Raw genomic sequence first — 13,923 nt, 5'->3', positions numbered from 1 at the left:
TGCACTGCTGTGACAAAAAGAGAGCTGAGCTGGAAGGCAGAAGTCTCTATATACTGGTCAATCTTCGTGGTCATTAAATATGGGCCATCATGACCGAAAGAACGAGATTACGGGTACAAGCGGCCAAAATGGGTTTTCTCAGGAGGTTGGCTGGCTTCTCCCTTAAGGATAGGGTGAGAAGCTCAGCCATCCGTGAGGAACTCGGATGGCAGCAGAGGCAGCAGAGAGAGAGGTCATGTTTCCCGAAGCTCCGCTAGGCATTGGAAAAAACTACTTGATTCATCGTTCAGATCTACTTTATCTTATTTTATTTCATGATCATAATACCTAACAATATATTGTTTGTTTCCGTCATCCTCCATCGCTCGATTCAACAATACATTTTGGCACTTTTGATGACTCCCGGATCAGACCGCAGAAAAAGCCTTGGACTTTCCTATCGCCAACATGCCTCTGTACTATATCTCAGGCACGGAGACTGGGAAATGCACAGACTGCACCAAACTGCAACAGACAGTGGCTTTATTTTAAACGAGACTAGCAGCATTAGAAAAATGCAAAGGACTCCTCCAGGATACAGTGCCGATGGGTGAGTTTGCTGAGCTCACTCAGATACAGCAAGATGATCAAAGCTACACTGTATCCTTCCCGAAGCTGGACAAGAGAGAGACAGTTCCAGCTGCGTCTCACTGGCACAGAGTCGGCGCTAAGCCAAAACAACATACCAAAGTGAATCAACAAGTTCACTCAACGCCAAATGCTAAGCTACCCAAAGCTAAAGTTACATGTATCAGCCGGATTAGCCCGTCACTGAAATTAACCCTGCCACTGAAGAACCGGTTCCTGCCACTTCAAGAGTCCACGAACGCGCCTGCCACCGATGCACCCCTGAGCCCCGAGATGCGTCCGGACGGACAGTGCGGACAGAGACGGTACGGACAGAGCAACCAGTCGCCACGGAGGCGGGCTGCGCATGTGTCTGCCACCGTCCAACAAGGGCCCATCTCAGAGAAAGCAGATGAACCAGACACTCTGATTATAGGAGACTCAACCATCAAGGATCTAACCGGTAAGAAGATCAAAACATGCAACTTCCCATATGGAATGGTTAGTGATATCAACCATAAACTAGCCAAAATCATATTGGAAAACCCCAAAATCTCACAGATTATTGTGCATGCAGGATTTAATGATATTCAAAGAGAACAGTCAGAACTTCTGAAGAGGGATTACACTGATCTATTGGATACACTGGACAAAATACACATCAAGTCATTCATCAGTGGACCCATACCAGCAGTTGACAGGGGAATAAACAGATTCAGTCGTCTACTTGCACTGAATACATGGCTTTCCAGAGTCTGCAATGAAAGAGGAAGGGGCTTTATTGACAATTTCAATTTATTCTGGGGGCGCAAATATCTTTTCAGAGCAGATGGCCTACACCCAAACAGGTTAGGCTCAAAACTGTTGAGGGACAATCTTCTCTTCTCGCTTTCCCACAAATCTCCATGGTCTGACGCACAGGCCACAGTCAGAGCACAGGTTGAGAAGAAGCGAGACTACAGCCTCCCCCACACATCTACTCTGCCACTATCTGACACACAGATAGCAGACAGCCCACAGACCTTGAAGAGAGACAACAGCCCGCCCGACGCCATCAACACTGTGCCTTCCCCCATCGCGGATGCTGGCTTGGCGAGGAACGGCCACCCCCCTCCTCTGCATTCCCCCATCGACAATGACCTCCAGCCTCATCTCTCCCATAGCCACAACAACAACTCCAGCTCCAATGTCTCCTCCCTTTGCGATTTTCCAGCCGAATTTAAGAAACTGGAATATGTTGGCATCAAACTTGCATCTGTGTCAATGATAGCATCGCCACGTCATGGCCACAGGCTGATAACACCCAAGAGGATGGCGCCCCAGCCCCCCCCCCCTGTACTGATAGTAGTCCTGAGTATTACTGAGACAAAAAAGGGTTCAGCCGTAGACACAGCATAAAGGAAGTTTCACATAATCTGCTGAACCAAAGGTTGCCTACGTCAAAGCAGGGCAACTTTCCCATTCATGCTGTAATCACTAAGAGAGTAAACAAAGGGAAACTTAGACACCCTGCTAACTTCACAAATCTCATATCTATTGCCTCCAAACCAAAAACAACCTTAAAGCCTATCAACAGCACCATCAGGATGGCTCTATTTAATGTGAGGTCTCTTTTTTTTTTTTTTTTATCCCACCACCTCTTCGGAGGACAACTTTATTTTTATTCAACAAAATTTGATTTACAAAAGTAAGAAATAGGAGAGAATAATAATAATGATAATAATGATAATAATGAAAAAGAAAATAAAAATGAGATTGAAGTGGCTCCGAACCCATATACCCAAGTGCGCAAGACACACAAAAATAAAAAAAGTAAAATAACAGACACAAAGAAAGAAAAACACAGAAACAAGCTTTAACATACATACTGACAGACAGGCACAGGGACGCACAGTCAGACAGGCAGACAGAGACAAATGGTGGAGAAATGAGTGGTAGATGTGGTCTAAAAGGAGGAGTATGGTGCTATGTGTGTAGGGTAGGTATATGCAAGTGTGTAGCTATAAGGTGTTGTTTGGGGAAAGGGAACGTGTGTGTGTGGGGGGGGAACTGGAGAGAGTTAGGAGGGGAAGAGGGGGGGTGAGGGGGGGGGGCTTCAAATGTACATGGCTTACCTTAACTATTGAATTTGTAGAAATGTTATGAGGGGATTCCAGATTTCTTTAAAGGCGGAGATATTGTTCTTTTTACATGCAGCAGTTTCTTCTGTCAGGATGAATTCTGTGATTAAGTTGGTCCAATGGTTGAAGTGGCAAGATGATTTAGATTTCCAGTTTTGAAAGACTATTTTCTTGACCTAATGTGAGGTCTCTTAATAACAAATCATTTTTAGTTAATGATTTTATTACCACTTCTAAACTGGATTTTATGTTTTTAACTGAAACATGGCTGGAACAAAATAACAGTGCAACCGTTCTGATAGAGACAGCTCCTCCCGACTATAACTTTTTTGATGCATTTAGATCTGGAAAAAGAGGTGGAGGGGTTGCTGCTATATTTAAAAATGTATTTCAGGGGAAACGGATGTTATTTGGTGATTTTCCATCGTTCGAATACCTTAGTGCTGTATTGAAATGCTCCCCCAGAGTTCTCCTATTAATTATTTACAGGCCACCCACATATTCTGCAAATTTTTTCGATGACTTCACAGAATTATTGTCTAGCATCTCCACAGAATTTGACTGTCTAGTTATAACTGGTGACTTCAATTTTCATACTGATGATTTGAATGACAAGTGTACAAAAAAACTTTTTACCATTTTGGACACATTTGAAATGTCTCAACATGTGAAAGAGACTACTCATTGTAAGGGGCACACTCTAGACCTGGATCACAAAGGGCCTCAATGTTTCTGATCTCTCTGTGACTGATCCTTCCTCGTCTGACCACTTTTGTGTTTTCTTTAACATATCTTTTATTCCCAACATAGACAAAATCAAACACTGTCAAAAAACGGTATATCAATGAAGATTCTAATGTACTTTTTTAAAAAGGCCATCTCCTTGCTACCACCTCTAAACCCATGTTCTGCTGATGATCTTGTAGAAAACTTTAATTTGAAAATTTTGAAAGTCATAGATGTCATTGCACCTTATAAGGTTAAAACGATTTCTGGAAAGCAAAAGGCACCCTGGAAAAAAGCTGCTTCTGTAACAGCACAGAAAAAAGAATGCAGGAAGGTTGAACGCATCTGGCGTTAAACAAAACTTCATATTCACCATGATACAGTATCTATAAAGAGAGCCTCCGTGCCTACAATTTAGACTTAAAAAATGCTAGAGAAACATTTTTCTCCAATATCATTAAAACCAACACTAATAATGCAAAAACCCTATTTGCAACTGTTGACAGACTGACCAACCCCCCCAACACAAATTCCACCTGATCTCCATTCCACGCAGATATGCAATGAGTTTGCAGCTTTTTATACTGATAAAATTGAAGGTATCAGACGCGCCATCAATATCTCCACTTCAAACAAAAATGTTGGACTACCACCCTGTTCAGGCAAAAATAACGTGGCAAGGATGGCATGCTTTAATGTTATAGACTCTCAAAATCTTGTGGAAACTGTGACACAACTAAAGCCATCCACCTGTTGCCTTGATACTATACCTACCAACCTCTTTAAGAATGTTTTCGACTGCCTAGCAGTAGACATATTGCAGATAGTTAACAACTCTCTCCAGTCAGGCAATTTCCCAAAAGCTTTGAAAACTGCAGTTATTAAACCCCTTTTAAAAAAGCGGAGCCTAGATGCCTCTGTTATTAACAACTACAGACCAATATCAAATCTACCCTTCATAAGTAAAATCATTGAGAAAGTTGTCCTCCAGCAACTTAATCACTTCCTGGCATCAACTGGTTGCTATGACACCTTCCAATCAGGATTTCGACCCATGCACAGCACTGAGACCGCCCTTATTAAAGTTGTAAACGACATCCGTCTTATCACAGACTCTGGCAAAACCTCAATACTAATGAAACTTGACCTCAGTGCTGCATTCGACACTGTAGACCATACATTACTTCTGGACAGGTTAGAAAACTGGGTGGGGCTTTCAGGCACCGTCTTAAATTGGTTCGGGTCCTACCTAAAAATTGGAACTACTTTGTTTCCATTGGCGACTTTGTATCAGAATCAACCAACGTGACATGTGGAGTCCCACAAGGTTCGATCTTAGGACCCTCTTTATTCAACATCTACATGCTCCCACTAGGGCAAATCATGCAAAATAACAATATTGACCATCATTGCTATGCTGATGACACGCAAATCTATGTATCGCTATCACCAAATGACTATCGGCCCATAGATCTGCTGTGCCAGTGCATTGAGCAAGTGAAAGAATGGATGTGCCGAAATTTCCTTCAACTAAATGAGGAGAAAACAGAGATAATTGTATTTGGTTCTAAAACGGAAAGGCTTAAAGTAACCCAACACCTTCACTCTCTGTCCCTGAAAACCTCAATCAAAGCCAGAAATCTAGGGGTTATCATGGATTCAGATTTACATTTCGACAGTCACATCAAATCAGTTCCTAAATCGGAATATTATCACCTTAAAAATGTAGCAAGACTTAGAGGGCTCATGTCCACCGAAGACTTACAAAAACTTGTACATGCCTTTATCACTAGTAAGCTTGATTACTGCAATGGTCTCCTTACAGGTCTCCCAAAACAAACTCTGAGGAAGCTTCAGCTTGTTCAGAATGCTGCTGCTAGAGTTCTAACAAAGACCAAAAAATTTGATCATATTACACAGATTCTGAAATCGTTACATTGGCTTCCTGTAGGTCAGAGAATTGATTTTAAAATCATGTTGCTAACCTATAAATCCCTACATGGTTTAGGCCCAAAATATTTAACTGATATGCTTCCACTACATTAGCCTTCTAGACCACTAAGATCCTCTGAGATCAATCTGTTAATTATCCGCAGAGTAAACACAAAACATGGGAAAGCAGGATTTAGTTACTATGCAACAAATAGCTGGAATAAACTCCCAGAGGATTTAAGACTTGCCCCAACTCTGAGCACCTTTAAAACAAGACTGAAGACTTTTATGTTTGCTATAGCTTTCTGCTAAATCTTAAATACATTGCACTTTCTAAAAAGCTTTTTTAACTTTGCCTTTATTTTCTATAAAATGCCTTTTTCTATTTTACCCATTTCTTTGCATTTGTTTTTCTTTTACTTATCTATTATTTTATTTTATTGTATGACAATGTTTATGTGTGAAGCACTTTGAGTCTGCCTTGTGTATGAAAAGTGCTATATAAATAAAGTTGCCTTGCCTTGCCTAGAGCCACAGCTCCTTTGCGTAAAAAGGAGTCAGTTAAGCCGGGTGGGTCGGGCATCTGCTAGGTACGCCCACTGGGCGCCTCCCTAGTGAGTTGTTCCTGGCACCCAGGTCTACTACTACTACTACTACTCTTCGTCCCCTATGGGACATAAGGCTTCAATGAGCAGTCTCCATTCCACTCGGTTTTCTTTTGCCTAGTGGTGACCATCTTAAGGCGACCTTTGTGATGCTGTCCTGTTGTTTTTTTGTACAGGTCATTGTTGGAGATCTTATTAGGCAACTTTGTTTTAAGGCTGTATTGTTTTGATTTCCAGATGGGATGGAGTTGGGAGAAGGCACCCTGAGCCTTTCCCAGCCTTGCTTTGATGTCTTTTGAAGCCCCGCTGTCCTTGCTGATTAGACTGCCAAGAAAGGTCAAATCTTCCACAAACTCAAGTTGTTCCTTATTAACAAGGATGGGTGCTGTGGGGATGGAGTTGACACACATCACTTGTGGTTGGAAGTGTTGATACTGAGCCCAACTTGTCTGGCAAAGTTGTTCAGCTTATCAGTGTTAGCCTGTATGTTGTACTGGTTGGTACAGAGTTGGTAGGAGAAGAAGATAATCAGCGAAGTCAAAATCTTCCGGCTGGGAGAACAGAGTCCACTGGATGCCTCTGGGTCTGTCTGCTGTGGTGTTGGATATGATCCAGTCTGTGGCAACCAGGAAGAGGATAGGGGAGATGATGCACCCCTGTCTCACACCGGACTGCACAGAAAACCACTCAGAGAGGTAATTTCCCATGATGACAGTACACTCAAATGTTCATAGTAGTTTTTATGATTGAGAGGATCTTTGATGGTATTCCTTATGAGTGCAGTATCGTCTAGAGCAGTGGTTCCCAAACTTTTTGTGCCCAAGGCACACCAAAGGACAAATAAAAATGTCAAGGCACACCTATTGTGCAAAATAGCCTTATAACACGTGTTATCACTAATATCATCTGTTTATCTGTTAAGTTTATAATTATTTACTAATGCCAAATAAGATGTGACAAAGACAACTATTCTAGTCATGAAATATTTATCAACAAAATAAATCACAAAAATATTTAAACTTTATCAAATTGGGCTTAATCAAACACACCCATTTCAACCAGACAGGTGAGGCAAAGGAAACAGAAATTCAGCAGAGAACTGTCCATGAGAAAGCTGCATGGTCCTGAATCTGACCCACAAATTATAACTGTAACATTTAGAATCAGGCTTTTTTTGTAAATATTCTGCCTACTAACAAATCAGTGGGACACATGTGCCTGTCGGGGCGCACAGATTTTTTTAATCCTTGGTGGCTCGGAGGAGAGGGCCACTCGCAAGTCCTGCTCAACAGAGAGCCGTGACCTGGTCTTGTTCTTCATGTAAACAAGAGTGGAGAACGCCAACTCACACAGGTAGGTGGTGGGGAAATGAAGAAGTTGGTCGATAGCGTGGTGGGAGATGGTTGGATATTCTGATGCACAAACCAACCAAAACTGATCGAGTGTGAGCTCACTAAATTTCAGTTTCAGCGTGCGGTCCGCACGGAGCTCTGCGCTCTCCTCTCTCTCCTTCATAGTGAGCTTCTCGTTTGAGGACTCGGACTCCTGGTTGAATGGGTCTCGGATCCAGTCATTGTCCTCGATGTACGCCACACGTGGAAAATAGCGCTCAAACCTCTCTTTTAAGGTCTGAAGGTGTTCGGCATATATAGCGCGCTCACTGGCTTTGATGTGTCACAGTCTAAATTAAATTCCCACCTGCGCAACTGCGCGAACAGCGAAATGTGGGATCCTCTTTGAGGATTTTTTAAATAGTTTTTAGATAAAGAGTTTGCCTCTGTATTATGGAATGAGTGCATTCAAAGTAGTATATAGTAGGCTAAATTAAAACAATTATTTTTGTATAGTTGTATACTATATTGCAGTAGGCTATGGTTGTCACAAAATCCCACGGCACACTTGGACTTGCCTCACGGCACACCAGTGTGCCGCAGCACACCAGTGTGCCGCGGCACACAGTTTGGGAACCACTGGTCTAGAGTGTGTTTCGGTGGACACTGTCAAAAGCCTTCCGGAAGTCCATGAAGTTGATGACACTGTTGTATGATGTTACGCAGAGCAAAGATCGGGTCCATACATCCTCTTTCCTTCCTGAAGCCTGCTTGCAGGCTTCAGGAAGTCGCTTTGTGAGTCGCTTTGTGATTTTGTACACTGTGCCGAGGTTTCCATAGGCTGCAGCTTTCTCGGCTTCACTTGCCAGGTGTTCAACAAACACCCTTTTGTCTCTCCGAGCACTCCTCTTCACCTCTCTGTCCTTGTTTTCATAGGGGATCTTGGTTTCTCGAGGAGTCGTTGGGACTTGGTGTTCAGCATCTTTGTCTTCAGTTGCTTCCTCTCTTCAACTTTTGCCAAGTATTAGCTGATATCCATTCTTTGGCTCCTTTCTGGTTGAAGCCCAGAACCTTTTGTGCTGTTTCAGAGTATATGGTCTTGATAGTATTCCATTTGCTGTTTATGGTGGGTTCTTCTTCCATTTCAGAGGTAGCCTCTGGCGTGCTGAAGCAGTTTCTGAGTTCCAACACAAACTCTTTTCTTTGGTTACTGGAATTTTGGGATTGACTTCTTCAACTTGAGTTTAATAGTGGCAGCGGTTAGGTGGTGGTCGCTATAGGCATCTGCACCCCGGTAAGATCTAACATCTTGCAGTGACCTGTGCCATTTATCATTAATGATGATTCGGTCGATTTTGGTTGATGGTCCTACCATCAGGTGACTGCCATGTGAGCTTATGGATGCTCTTGTGGGGGAAGATGGTACCACCGATGACCAAGTTGTTGTTCATGCAGAAACCAACAAGGTGTTCACCATTGTTGTTCCTTTCGCCACATCCATGCCTGCCCATTGCCATCTCGTTGTTTGAATTGTCGGTTCCCACTTTGGCATTCATGTCACCAGTTAGGAGAAGAACGTTGTGTTGAGGCAGCTTTGAAACCGCCATTTGCAGTTGTTAATTTCAGTCTTCTTTGACATCCTCCTCAGCCTCGTTGGTTGGTGCATAGCACTGTAAGATGGTGAGTTCACAGTACTTGAACTCACCTGAGTTGAGGCATACTGGGATCAGCCTTTCATTTACTGGTTCCCACACCAGCAAGGTTTTGGCCTTCTCCTTGGAGATTAACATGGCTACACCATGTGTATGGGTGTTCTCGTGGCCTGAATGGAGGATGACAGACCCATCATGCAGGATTTGACGACCGGAGCCGGTCCAGTGACTCTCACTTATCCCCTATTTCGCACCCTATTTTTTGCCAGCCAAAGAGTTCGGTTGGCTGGGGTATACAATGGGCCTGATGTCAATAGGATTTCTCATTTTAGTTTCTGTAACAATATTTTTTTACGGGGTGGAGTTGTTGGCGCCACGCCCAACCCCCAACCTGGAGGAGCAGATGCTGCCTTTTGTCTCACTCCTCACCCAAGACCAGTCTGGTATGATTGAACCTGCCAGGAGCCATAGGCTCCCTCCAGCATAGATCACAGGATCATAGAAGCATGCAAGCCTCTCCACCACGGCAAGGTCACAGCATGCGGAGAGGAGACATTATTATATTTCCACAATGGCCTTTGAATGCCTCGGGATCCCCCCGTCAGAGCTGGTCAATGTGGCCCGGGAAAGGGAAGTCTGGGGTCTCTTGCTAGAGCTGCTGCCCCCGTGACCCAACGCCAGATAAGCAGTTGAAGATATGACGACGTGATGGTCACTAACGGACAGAATACTTCATTATTTAATTAGTAGATAACTACCGACACAAACCACTTAATATCTACTTAGTAGGTCACTATCGATATAAACCGGATCATTATCTACTTCGTAGGTCTCTATCGTTATAGACTTTGATAAATAAGTATTTATTTATCAAAGTCAAAGGTAAAGCCGTGTGTTTAGTTCGCAGAGAAAAGATCAAAGTGTTTAAGGATTACAACTTGAATTGCCATTACCAGAATAAACACGCAGAGATATAAATACAGATACAGAATCTTGACCAACTCAGCGTGAAGGACATCTGAAGCTTTGCTAACTAAGCTGCAAAAGCAACTAGGCCTATTAACCAAGCTTTGCACATCGAGGAATACAGAAGCCAGGACCAGCTTTCTCTGATGGGTTTATCAAAGAGCGTTTGGTGGACTCTGCTGCACTTGCTCTGAGAAAAAATTAGGCCTTCGAGATCAGCCGCTCTGGTGAAATGTTACGAGAAGAACTGAGGCCATTAATGGAAATCTGTAGCTTCAGATGCCAAACAAAGCAGACAATTTTAAACTTTTCCCGCTCTGGACAAGAGCTGTGATGTCGACATTTGACATTATGGAGGAGCTGGCAGCAATTTGGTCAATGAAATATGATGAGGAGTGATTTGCTCAAGGAGAATGTAAATGCAGGCTTTAAAAAGCTGTGACTGAAATGGGACACACTTGGATGCGTTACAACCAATGGTTGTTCCCACTGACTGTCAGACTGTGTCTGACAGAAATGTCAGATTAAAGTGAGAAATGAAACCAGACATTTTTATTTTTGCATTGTATTATACCACAGAATTTGTTGTGTAAGTCATTGATGTTGTAACCAGGGCTGGAACGGTCAATTTTTTTCAGTGGTGGAAGATTTAAATAATTGAACAGCGCAAAACTCTTACTATCCCTTTTTATTGGACATTGGATCATCATTTGCCAAATGAAAAATCCACCTCAATGATCAGTTTATAAGAAACAAATATCAATCAAAACTATCAATTATAGATTAAATATACAATGTTAACCCATTACATATTTGGGATCATTTAAATGCATCATGTCAGATCTATGTGTGGGTTATCTTATATAAAATAATTTAAATATATTCTTTACAATCCTCTCTACCTGTCCCCTCAGACTTGGCCTCTACATGTCTATGGTTCAACATCAGACAGGCTGGAGTGCTGCTCTGAGGTTACAAAATATTTCATTATTGTTTTTTTTTAGCTGCATAAGATGCTTGAAATATATTTTTTTATGTAGGCATTTTTTCTTCTTTAAATGATTATCAGCACTTCACAAATTAACCTGAACAGGCAATTTGCTTAAATTGCTTTAAAAAAATAGACTAATGATGAATTGGTTTGAATTTTAATGCTCAGGTTGGCATTGTACACGTAGCACAAATAGTTTATTATTATTATTATGATTATTTACGTTGCTAATTAATCATTAGATACACATCTCTCTTTATCGGGTGCCACTTTTGTCTTCTACACAGGTCGGTTATTTTGGCACTTTTGGCAGAATCTTCCTCCAGTGCCCTTCTTTTTTTTAAATCTGGCCTTTTTGGCTCCTCCTGGCCTTTTCCTGACCTCCATAATCAATGACCCTGGTTGCTTCTGTTCTCTATTTCTCTTCTGTTACCACTCAAGAAAAGATGAACCATGGACAAAACCAACTCAAATATTTGGGAGGAAAGAACTATCTTAAAATGTATAATCCATATTATATATACTGAGATGCAGGGGCTGATATGTCAGATGAATGAAGAAAGTCTACTTTAGGAGAAGATAAAATAATATAGATTATTCCTACCCAAGCGGCCCAAAAGACATTTGAAAGTGAACCGGCCTAAAGGGAATCCTCCCGAACGGCCCGATGGCCAAAGTCTGGTTGTTAATGAAATAGTCAAGTTCCTCAGGGCAAGAGCATTAAATTATGGTCAGTTTGTCTCACTCTTGGAGGAGCATGACACTAAACATAGTGGCATAGAATACAACCCAACTGTCCAAAGACTCAAGGGCAAAGTTCTTAAAAGAATTTGGGAGTTTTGTGAGATGAAAGGCAAGGATGGCAGATATTACATTTATTGTCAATATTATGAATGCACTGATGAATGAACTACCAGTTACCAAACTGCAAGGCAAGGGGCTACTTGCACATGACATGTAGAGCCTGGTGAAAGCTTTCTTGAGAACGTTTCTTTCAAGCCAAGGGTAACATTCTCACCCACATGCAGACCCTGAAAAAAGCCAAAGCATCAGCCGATCCCCTCCAGAGGGTCTCCTCCATGTTAGGAGCCAGAGGGACTCGTCCATGTTAAGGGCCAGAGGAACTCCATCATGTTAGGAGCCAGAGGGACTCCTCCATGTAAGGTGAAAGAAGGACTGCTCCATGTTAGGGGCCAGAGGGACTCCATCGACACTGCATGGTTTGTTTACAAGCCAATTTCAAGACTTTTGAGAGTAAATACACACACATACGTATACACGCATACATATATATACATACACACATACACATATATATGTATATATATATATACACACAAAAACATATATACATATATATATATATATGTATATATATATATACACACACACACACACACATATATACATATATATATATACGCATATACACACATACATATATATATATACACACATATATATATATATATACACACATACATATACATATATATTATATATATTTATTACACAGGTCTTTTCAACGTTCCGTTCACTTGCATGGGCACTTCACAACTTCCGGCGGTCAATTATTTTTGGATAATTCATTGGCAACGGATGAATAATGACCGCTGTCAAGGTAAACAAAAGGAATTTTTGCCTTTGGTAACACTCCGCACGTAGTCCGGTAACTTGTCAATGTAATAAGCGGGATATGTATCAACCCAAGCGCTGTCGGTTGCTAAGCGCGACGTCAACGTCTTTCTCTGCTGATCAACACTATGAATGCTGGTAACAAATACATTATAAATAAATTGTTTCGTTTTGGCAAGTAGCCGTGTAATAAGCAGGATAATGTATAGAACTTTGCCGGTCATTATCGTAAAATAAGTCCCTTCATGGCGAAGCAAGACACCTCTGCTGCGTGTCGGTGTCCTGTTCGTCTGGGCTTATTTTCTCGATAATTACTGGCGTTCTATACATTATCCCTTGCATACTTTTATCCTACTAAGCCCTTTCTCCCACAGCTCATAGGATATTGCTTCACCAGTGTCATTGATCCATGCCTCTTTAATATGGAGAGAGGGGGTCGCCATGGAGAATAGATTTACAAACCGAGATTGTATCAAGGCGAGGAAAAAAATGCTTAACAAAATTCCTAATTTGCAAATAACAAAAAAAATGACTAGAAGGGAGATTGAATTTTGACTAAAGCTGAGCAAAAGAAGCAAAACAATTATCTATATAGAGATCCCCGATAATTATTAAAGGAGATTTTTTATCTCCTCTAGGGTAAAGTCAGAGTCCAGTTCCTGTCTTGCAGGCTCTGATAGGACTGGGATATCTAATGTATGGAGAAAGCTAGCAATATCAGAGTCAGTTGCAGCAGATTTAGAGGTGTACAGCTGGTTATAAAAGCTAAAAAATCGTTCATTGATCTGCTTGTGATCGGTTAATAGCTGTCCAGTGGATGAACATATTTCATGCATTGCTCTTTCAGCTTGGACGACTTTCAGTTGCCTGGATAACAATTTATCAGCTTTTTTCCCCAACTAGAAAAGCTTCTGCTTTAGTTTGCGAACATTGTTCCCAACCTGCTCGCCAAGGATATGGTTATATTCATATTTTACTTTCAAGATAGCACTAAGGTTGTCATCGGAACCAGTGTCGCGGTAAGAATCCTCCAATGCTGCCAGATCAGCTTCGGTGTCAGTTAAACGTCTAAGCCTGGCCCTTTTACGAGACGACTGAAATGAGATGACATGGCCTCTTATAACGGCCTTGAAGGCCTCCCACAAAGTAGAATCTGAGACAGCACCATTATCATTTATGAGCAGCTTTAGTTCGCAAACTAAAGCAGAAGCATTTCCAGTTGGGGAAATAAGCAGATAAATTGTTATCCAGGCAACTGAAGGTCGTCCAAGCTGAAAGAGCAATGCATAAAATATGTTCATCCACTGGACAGCTATTAACCGATCACAAGCAGATCAATGAACGATTTTTTTGTTTTTA

The 13,923-nt window shown here is 41.8% G+C and overlaps 1 protein-coding gene across 1 annotated transcript in view; it reads right to left on the bottom strand.

Annotated features, from left to right (window-relative positions):
- The window catches only part of pdxkb (pyridoxal (pyridoxine, vitamin B6) kinase b), a 156,574-nt gene that overhangs the window by 9,317 nt on the left and 133,334 nt on the right, over positions 1 to 13,923 (bottom strand). The gene's annotated exons all lie outside the window — the stretch shown is intronic.

Source organism: Gadus macrocephalus, chromosome 15, assembly GCF_031168955.1.
Source record: "Gadus macrocephalus chromosome 15, ASM3116895v1".
In the NCBI taxonomy this organism is placed as follows: domain Eukaryota; kingdom Metazoa; phylum Chordata; class Actinopteri; order Gadiformes; family Gadidae; genus Gadus; species Gadus macrocephalus.
The sequence above is the reverse complement of the archived record's forward strand: the minus strand, read 5'-3'. Positions and strand labels throughout refer to the sequence as shown.